Consider the following 10,000-nt stretch of genomic DNA (forward strand, 5'->3'; position numbering starts at 1 on the left):
CGACGACGAGGTCGCTGCTTCGGCCGTCGACGACGGACGAGAGCGCCGCTTAAAGCGTGACACGGGCCCGCCTGGCCAGCTAAATCTGAGTCCCGCCGGCATCGTGCACTTCACACGTCCCACTCGTCGAAATGAAGACAATGAAATTTAATTATCTTACGATTACGTTCATGCCTTATGACGATATAATATTGATATTTCATAATAATATAATATGATGGATGTAAAAAAAAAAGATTTTTTTTTTATTTATTTAAATTAGCTTAGGTTAGGTTAGGTAAGGTTTATTTTAATTTTTTTTTTTTTTTTTTTTTTAATTCTTCGTTATATATATAATGTTAATAATATGATGGATGTAAAAAAAAAGATTTTTTTTTTTTATTTAAACTAGCTTAGGTTAGGTTAGGTAAGGTTAGGTTAGGTTAGGTTAGGTTAGGTTAGGTTAGGTTAGGTTAGGTTAGGTTTGGTTAGGTTAGGTTAGGTTAGGTTAGGTTAGGTCAGGTTAGGTTTATGTAAGGTTAGGTTGGGTTTAGTTGGCGAACGAACGTCGTCGACGAGAGCGCCGTTTAAAGCGAGACATCGCCGTTTCGGCCGTCGACGACGCACGAGAGGGCCGCTTAGAGCGCGACACGTGGCCCGCCTGGCGAGCTAAATCGTCGTGCATCGTGCACTTCACGTCCGACTCTCGCCGGTTCGGCGGCGTGCGTATTATGACGATATTATGTTATCGACATGTCAACGGTATATGATATCTATCATAATAATATATGTTGGATGAAAAATAATGAAAAATTATTTTAACATCAAATTTTACCGCTAGAACTCGCCCTCGCGCTTTACTTACCTATTCCTATGTTGAACGTCGAAATGAAGACAATGAAATATTCTTTCAGGTGAGGCGTATCGGGCGCATTTAAAATGATCAGTGACACGCTCGTTGATCACGTTTATGCCCTATAACGATATGATATTGATATTTTTTTATGGTATTCATCATAATAATAAATGATGTATGAAAAAAAAAATTGGTTAGTTTAGGTTAGGTTAGGTCACGTTAGGTATGATTAGGTTAGGTTAGGTTAGTTTTTGTTTAGGATAGGTTAGGTTAGTTTTTGTTTAGGTTAGGTTTGTTTTTGTTTAGGTTAGTTTTTGCTTAGGTTAGGTTAGTTTTTGTTTAGGTTAGTTTAGGTTAGGTTAGGTTAGTTTAAGTTAGGTTAGGTTAGTTTTTGTTTAGGTTAGGTTAGGTTAGTTTTTGTTTAGGTAAGGTTAGGTAAGGTTAGATTAGGTAAGGTTAGGTTAGGTTTAGTTTAGGTTAGGTTGTGTTAGGTTAGGTAAGGTTATGTTAGGTTATGTTAGGTTAGGTTAGGTGAGGTGAGGTTAGGTCAGGTCAGCGAACGGACGTAGTCGACGAGAGCGCAGCTTTTAGCGAGACATGGGCCCTCCTGGCTAGCTAAATCTGCGTCCCTCCGGCATGTCAAGTAGACGATGCCGGCGGGACGCAGATTTAGCTAGCCAGGAGGGCCCATGGCTCGCTTAAAGCGGCGCTCTCGTCGACTACGTTCGATCGCTAACCTGACCCAACCTCACCTCACCTAACCTAACCTAACATAACCTAACATAACCTTACCTTACCTAACACAACCTAACCTAAACTAAACCTAACCTAACCTAACCTTACCTAATCTAACCTTACCTAACCTAACCTAAACAAAAACTAACCTAACCTAAACTAACCTAATCTAACCTAAACTAACCTAACCTAACCTAACCTAACCTAACCTAACCTAACCTAACCTAACCTAACATAATATTACCTAATTTTTTTTTTCATACATCATATCTTATCATGATGGAAAAAAAAATTAGAAATTTAAAAAAAAAAAATTAACCAAACAAATTACCAAAATATATATTCGCAATTCGCAATTCGAAATTTCAAATGAAAGATTAAACCTAAAGAGAATCGTCAATTTTGCCTTTTGTAGTGATATTTCGGTCACGCGGTCGGTAGTACGGCGCTTTATCAATACTATGCTACATTTTGTTTGGCACTCTTGACGGTTTGCGAACGAAGTACGAGACCGCGGCTTAAAGCGAGACATGCATCGACGACGCACGAGAGCGCGACACGTGGCCCGCCTGGCGAGCTAAATCGTCGTGCATCGTGCACTTCACGTCCGCCTCTCGCCGGTTCGGCGGCGTGCGTATTATGACGATAATATGTTATCGATATATGATATCTATCATAATATTGTATGATGGATGAAAAAAAAATGTTTTTTTTTTTTCAATTTAAATTAGATAGGGTTTAGGTTAGATAAGGTTAGGTGAGGTTTATTTAAATTTTTTTTATTTCTGCTTTTATTGAATTCCTTGGTTTTTCGTACGAGGGTTATTACTTCACTATTACATTGTTCATATTTCATTTACATTATTAACAGTACGGCGCTTTATCAATACTATGCTACATTTTGTTTGGCACTCTTGACGGTTTGCGAACGAAGTACGAGACCGCGGCTTAAAGCGAGACATGCATCGACGACGCACGAGAGCGCGACACGTGGCCCGCCTGGCGAGCTAAATCGTCGTGCATCGTGCACTTCACGTCCGCCTCTCGCCGGTTCGGCGGCGTGCGTATTATGACGATAATATGTTATCGATATATGATATCTATCATAATATTGTATGATGGATGAAAAAAAAATGTTTTTTTTTTTTCAATTTAAATTAGATAGGGTTTAGGTTAGATAAGGTTAGGTGAGGTTTATTTAAATTTTTTTTATTTCTGCTTTTATTGAATTCCTTGGTTTTTCGTACGAGGGTTATTACTTCACTATTACATTGTTCATATTTCATTTACATTATTAACAGTACGGCGCTTTATCAATACTATGCTACATTTTGTTTGGCACTCTTGACGGTTTGCGAACGAAGTACGAGACCGCGGCTTAAAGCGAGACATGCATCGACGACGCACGAGAGCGCGACACGTGGCCCGCCTGGCGAGCTAAATCGTCGTGCATCGTGCACTTCACGTCCGCCTCTCGCCGGTTCGGCGGCGTGCGTATTATGACGATAATATGTTATCGATATATGATATCTATCATAATATTGTATGATGGATGAAAAAAAAATGTTTTTTTTTTTTCAATTTAAATTAGATAGGGTTTAGGTTAGATAAGGTTAGGTGAGGTTTATTTAAATTTTTTTTATTTCTGCTTTTATTGAATTCCTTGGTTTTTCGTACGAGGGTTATTACTTCACTATTACATTGTTCATATTTCATTTACATTATTAACAGTACGGCGCTTTATCAATACTATGCTACATTTTGTTTGGCACTCTTGACGGTTTGCGAACGAAGTACGAGACCGCGGCTTAAAGCGAGACATGCATCGACGACGCACGAGAGCGCGACACGTGGCCCGCCTGGCGAGCTAAATCGTCGTGCATCGTGCACTTCACGTCCGACTCTCGCCGGTTCGGCGGCGTGCGTATTATGACGATAATATGGTTAGGTTAGGTCAGGTTAGGTTTATGTAAGGTTAGGTTGGGTTAAGTTGGCGAACGAACGTCGTCGACGAGAGCGCCGTTTAAAGCGAGACATCCTTCGACGACGAGGTCGCTGCTTCGGCCGTCGACGACGGACGAGAGCGCCGCTTAAAGCGTGACACGGGCCCGCCTGGCCAGCTAAATCTGAGTCCCGCCGGCATCGTGCACTTCACACGTCCCACTCTCGCCGGTTCGTGCGTATTTAAACGACATTATATTATCGTTATGTCAATGGTATATTATACCTATCATAATAATGTATGATGAATGAAAAGAAATGAAAAATTATTTCAACATCAAATTATACCGCTAGAACTAGACAATGAAATTATCTTACGATTACGTTCATGCCTTATGACGATATAATATTGATATTTCATAATAATATAATATGATGGATGTAAAAAAAAAGATTTTTTTTTTTTTATTTTAATTAGCTTAGGTTAGGTTAGGTAAGGTTAGGTAAGGTTTATTTTAATTTTTTTTTTTTTTTTTTTTTTTTTTTAATTCTTCGTTATATATATATAATGTTAATAATATGATGGATGTAAAAAAAAAGATTTTTTTTTTTTTTATTTAAATTAGCTTAGGTTAGGTTAGGTAAGGTTAGGTTAGGTTAGGTTAGTTTTTGTGTTTGGGTTAGGTTAGGTTAGTTTAGGTTAGGTTAGGTCTGCGAACGAACGTCGTCGACGAGAGCGCCGTTTAAAGCGAGACATCGCCGTTTCGGCCGTCGACGACGCACGAGAGGGCCGCTTAGAGCGCGACACGTGGCCCGCCTGGCGAGCTTAATCGTCGTGCATCGTGCACTTCACGTCCGACTCTCGCCGCGTTCGGCGGCGTGCGTATTATGACGATATTATGTTATCGACATGTCAACGGTATATGATATCTATCATAATAATATATGTTGGATGAAAAATTATTTTAACATCAAATTTTACCGCTAGAACTCGCCCTCGCGCTTTACTTACCTATTCCTATGTTGAACGTCGAAATGAAGACAATGAAATATTCTTTCAGGTGAGGCGTATCGGGCGCATTTAAAATGATCAGTGACACGCTCGTTGATCACGTTTATGCCCTATAACGATATGATATTGATATTTTTTTATGGTATTCATCATAATAATAAATGATGTATGAAAAAAAAAATTGGTTAGTTTAGGTTAGGTTAGGTCACGTTAGGTATGATTAGGTTAGGTTAGGTTAGTTTTTGTTTAGGATAGGTTAGGTTAGTTTTTGTTTAGGTTAGGTTTGTTTTTGTTTAGGTTAGTTTTTGCTTAGGTTAGGTTAGTTTTTGTTTAGGTTAGTTTAGGTTAGGTTAGGTTAGTTTAAGTTAGGTTAGGTTAGTTTTTGTTTAGGTTAGGTTAGGTTAGTTTTTGTTTAGGTAAGGTTAGGTAAGGTTAGATTAGGTAAGGTTAGGTTAGGTTTAGTTTAGGTTAGGTTGTGTTAGGTTAGGTAAGGTTATGTTAGGTTATGTTAGGTTAGGTTAGGTGAGGTGAGGTTAGGTCAGGTCAGCGAACGGACGTAGTCGACGAGAGCGCAGCTTTTAGCGAGACATGGGCCCTCCTGGCTAGCTAAATCTGCGTCCCTCCGGCATGTCAAGTAGACGATGCCGGCGGGACGCAGATTTAGCTAGCCAGGAGGGCCCATGGCTCGCTTAAAGCGGCGCTCTCGTCGACTACGTTCTTTCGCTAACCTGACCTAACCTCACCTCACCTAACCTAACCTAACATAACCTAACATAACCTTACCTTACCTAACACAACCTAACCTAAGCTAAACCTAACCTAACCTTACCTAATCTAACCTTACCTAACCTAACCTAAACAAAAACTAACCTAACCTCAACTAACCTAATCTAACCTAAACTAACCTAACCTAACCTAACCTAACCTAACCTAACCTAACATAATATAACCTAATTTTTTTTTTCATACATCATATCTTATCATGATGGAAAAAAAAATTAGAAATTTAAAAAAAAAAATTTAACCAAACAAATTACCAAAATATATATTCGCAATTCGCAATTTGAAATTTCAAATGAAAGATTAAACCTAAAGAGAATCGTCAATTTCGCCTTTTGTAGTGATATTTCGGTCACGCGGTCGGTAGTGCGGCGCTTTATCAATGCTATGCTACATTTTGTTTGGCACTCTTGACGGTTTGCGAACGAAGTACGAGACCGAGACGAGACCGTACGAGACGAAGTACGAGACCGCGTCCGCCTGGCAAGCTATATTTGCGTCGTATCGGCATTTCAGCCCACCCTCGACCGTTCGGTGGCGAGCGTAATATAACGTTCTCATAATGATATTTATTTCAATGGTTTTATATCATTCATAATGATGGATGAAAAAAAAAAAAAAAAAAAAAAAAATTGAAATTAAAAAAAAAAAATTATCCAAATTACCAAAATATATATTCGCAATTCGCAATTCGAAATTTCAAATGAAAGATTAAACCTAAAGAGAATCGTCACCTTCGCCTTTTGTAGTGTTATTTCGGTTACGCGGCCGGTAGTGCGCCGCGTTTACACTATAATGTGTGAGGGAAAATGTACGCAGGAGAGAACTGTACGATAAAATAATGGCGACGGATTATTGCGCTACCCAACATTGCCGTGTCCGTATTCGTTGTTGTTGTCGTCTGGGTCTCTCCCCTCATCCATCGTATAGCAGTGGGTTGTCGTCTTTGACAAGACTTCCTTCACGGCGTTCGCAAACTGCGGCGGCCATTCGGCCGCGTCGGCGGTACATTTGCGAGACGAGACACTCACCCGGCGTGCGATTATATTTCGTCGCCGCGGCCTATGCGATCGCATCACTCTGGAGTTCCGCGCTAGCAGAATCATCCTGTCGAGTGACGGCGGACGGCGTTTCAGCCTCCGTCGCTCCGTTTACCGCGCCGACGGCGTGCGTTTTCGGTGTGCACGTTTTACGATGGGAAATTGAGAAACGCGGAGCACGATCTCGTGCTCTGTGCGTATGTATGCATACAATCCGTTGTATCTCGTGCGTCGGCACGTTAAAAATCGAAAGAGAGAGCCAGCGTCGCCCGCCGGGTGACTCCGGTGCGCGTTCGCGTGTGACGTGTGGATCGCGGGTGTCGGCGCGCCCAGTGCGCGCGCGCCCGCGGCCTCGCAGAGCAGCTCCCTGGTTGATCCTGCCAGTAATCATATGCTTGTCTCAAAGACTAAGCCATGCAAGTCTCAGTATGAGCCTAATTAAGGTGAAACCGCGAATGGCTCAATATATCAGTTTTGGTTCCTTAGATCGTACACAGTTACTTGGATAACTGTGGCAATTCTAGAGCTAATACATGCAAACGTAATTCTGAACGGGAACGTGAGGAATGCTTTTATTAGATCAAAAACCAATCGGCGGTCGGCGCTCGCGTCGTCCGTCGCTCTTCGAGATGACTCTAGATAACTTTGAGCTGATCGCACGGTCTAGCACCGGCGACGCATCTTTCAAATGTCTGCCTTATCAACTGTCGATGGTAGTTTATGCGACTACCATGGTTGTCACGGGTAACGGGGAATCAGGGTTCGATTCCGGAGAGGGAGCCTGAGAAACGGCTACCACATCCACGGAAGGCAGCAGGCGCGCAAATTACCCACTCCCGGCACGGGGAGGTAGTGACGAAAAATAACGATACGGGACTCGTCCGAGGCCTCGTGATCGGAATGATTACACTTTAAATCCTTTAACGAGGATCCATTGGAGGGCAAGTCTGGTGCCAGCAGCCGCGGTAATTCCAGCTCCAATAGCATATACTAAAGTTGTTGCGGTTAAAAAGCTCGTAGTTGAAATTGTGTCCTGCGGTGTCGGTCTACCGACTGCGGTACGACAGGCACGTCTGCGGGGCTTCTCGCCGGTGCGTCCTTCGCCATCCGGCGTCGGTCGGCCGCAAGGTCGGCCGTTCGCCGAGGCGGGCCGTCGCGGCTGTTTACTTTGAACAAATTAGAGTGCTCAAAGCGGGCTAAGTTTTGCCTGAATATTGTACGCATGGAATAATAGAATAGGACCTCGGTTCTGTTTTGTTGGCTTTCTGATACCAGAGGTAATGATTAATAGGGACAACTGGGGGCATTCGTATTGCGACGTTAGAGGTGAAATTCTTGGATCGTCGCAAGACGGACTAAAGCGAAAGCATTTGCCAAAGGTGTTTTCATTAATCAAGAACGAAAGTTAGAGGTTCGAAGGCGATTAGATACCGCTGTAGTTCTAACCATAAATGATGCCAGCCAGCGATCCGCCGAAGTTTCATTATTTTAACCCGGTGGGCAGCTCCCGGGAAACCAAAGCTTTCGGGCTCCGGGGGGAGTATGGTTGCAAAGCTGAAACTTAAAGGAATTGACGGAAGGGCACCACCAGGAGTGGAGCCTGCGGCTTAATTCGACTCAACACGGGAAAACTCACCAGGCCCGGACACTGGAAGGATTGACGGATTAACAGCTCTTTCTCGATTCGGTGGGTGGTGGTGCATGGCCGCTCTTAGTTGGTGGAGCGATTTGTCAGGTTAATTCCGGTAACGAACGTAACTCTAGCCTATTAAATAGACGTACAACCGGTATCACGAGGGTCCGCGCGCGTCCGTGTCCTTTGGCGTTCTGCGTCGGAGGCGCGGGCGCGTCGCGGTCTTCACTACCGGCGTACAATGAAAATCTTCTTAGAGGGACCGGCGGTATATATAGCCGCACGAGATTGAGCAATAGCAGGTCTGTGATGCCCTTAGATGTCCTGGGCCGCACGCGCGCTACACTGAAGGGATCAGCGTGTCCTCCTTGGCTTAACGGCCCGGGTAACCCGATGAAACCCCTTCGTGATAGGGATTGGGGTTTGCAATTCTCCCCCATGAACGAGGAATTCCTAGTAAAAGCGAGTCACCAGCTCGCGTTGATTGCGTCCCTGCCCTTTGTACACACCGCCCGTCGCTACTACCGATGGATGATTTGGTGAGGTCTTCGGACTGGCGCGCGGAAGCTCCTCGTGGGCCTCTGACGCGCCGGAAAGTTTGACCGAATTTGATCATTTAGAGGAAGTAAAAGTCGTAACAAGGTTTCCGTAGGTGAACCTGCGGAAGGATCATTTCCTGTGCGAAACGAACATGTGCGCGTGTACGCGTAACGTGTAATTTTTTTTTTTTATATAAATTTATTTTGCACATCTCGCATGTGCATTATGAAATATATAATATGCCGAAAACGAAACAATATAACAACAACAATATGTAATCACTAGATTACCCTGAACGGCGGATCACTCGGCTCGTGGGTCGATGAAGAACGCAGCTAAATGCGCGTCAGAGTGTGAACTGCAGGACACATGAGCATCGACATTTCGAACGCACATTGCGGTCCGAGCAAGACGTAGTTTGTCGACGGACCACTCCTGTTTGAGGGTCGCGTACACCAGAAACACCAGACTGCGAACGGTCATATAACACACACACACACTTGTGTGTGTGTGTGTGTGGCTGTTCGCGAGCAGTTGCCGGCGTCGCCAGGTCGGCGGGGGGGGGGGATAGGTCGCGTGCACACGCACGCCTCCGCCACCCACCCGTCCTTCCGGGCGTCCGGTCAAATATTTATCGACGCCTGTTGTCGGGCGCGCCCTGTGCGAATGTAGCGCCTCAGTGCGCTCGCATCGGGCGCTCGCTTCGCGCGCACGCACTGGAACGTGGCGTGAGCGCGGTGACTTGCAAAAGCCGCTGCGCACACACGCACACAACCCGTAAAAGGCGTCGCCGCGCGTGAGTCTGAGCGCTCGCATGCGTCATTTTGCACGCAAACTGTTTGTCGACCTCAAATCAGGAGAGATCACCCGCCGAACTTAAGCATATCAGTAAGCGGAGGAAAAGAAACTAACGAGGATTCCCCGAGTAGCGGCGAGCGAAACGGGAAGAGCCCAGCGCTGAATCCTGCGGCCCCGGCGGGCCGCCGGGAAATGTAGCGTTCGGGAGGAGAATTATACATACACGCGCGGTCATTAGTCACGGCTGCCAGTCCAAGTTCATCTTGAACGGGGCCGTTTACCCGTAGAGGGTGCCAGGCCCGTGGTGACGGTAGCCGGCCGCGACGGTCTCTCTCCCCAGAGTCGGGTTGCTTGAGAGTGCAGCCCTAAGCGGGTGGTAGACTCCATCTAAGGCTAAATACTACCACGAGACCGATAGCGAACAAGTACCGTGAGGGAAAGTTGAAAAGAACTTTGAAGAGAGAGTTCAAGAGTACGTGAAACCGTTCAGGGGTAAACCTGTGGAACTCAAACGAGCGAACGGGGAGATTCATCGCTCTTCCGCCGGGGTCCGCGTCTCGCCGCTCACCCTCTGCCGACGCGCCTTCGCGGGTGCGCCGGCAGGGGGGGGCGCGGGTTCGCCGACGGGCCCCCGGAGTGCGTGCACTTCTCCCTCAGTATAACACCGCGACCCGTCGCGCTGCGGT

At 45.1% G+C, this 10,000-nt stretch overlaps 2 non-coding genes and 1 pseudogene across 2 annotated transcripts; all 3 read left to right on the forward strand.

The window, feature by feature from the left end:
* The first annotated feature begins 6,707 nt into the window (after positions 1–6,707).
* Positions 6,708–8,651, forward strand: LOC147069909 (small subunit ribosomal RNA). The gene has a single exon (XR_015071115.1). It is a non-coding gene; the product is annotated as a small subunit ribosomal RNA (ribosomal RNA).
* A 152-nt stretch (positions 8,652–8,803) lies between these two features.
* Positions 8,804–8,965, forward strand: LOC147069910 (5.8S ribosomal RNA). The gene has a single exon (XR_015071106.1). It is a non-coding gene; the product is annotated as a 5.8S ribosomal RNA (ribosomal RNA).
* A 394-nt stretch (positions 8,966–9,359) lies between these two features.
* LOC147069911 (large subunit ribosomal RNA) overlaps positions 9,360–10,000 on the forward strand; it is a 4,505-nt pseudogene continuing 3,864 nt past the window's right edge.

The sequence above is a fragment of the Rhyacophila brunnea genome, unplaced genomic scaffold (genome assembly GCF_057557595.1).
Source record: "Rhyacophila brunnea isolate RB1 unplaced genomic scaffold, BYU_Rbru_1.0 scaffold_221, whole genome shotgun sequence".
Classification (NCBI taxonomy): domain Eukaryota; kingdom Metazoa; phylum Arthropoda; class Insecta; order Trichoptera; family Rhyacophilidae; genus Rhyacophila; species Rhyacophila brunnea.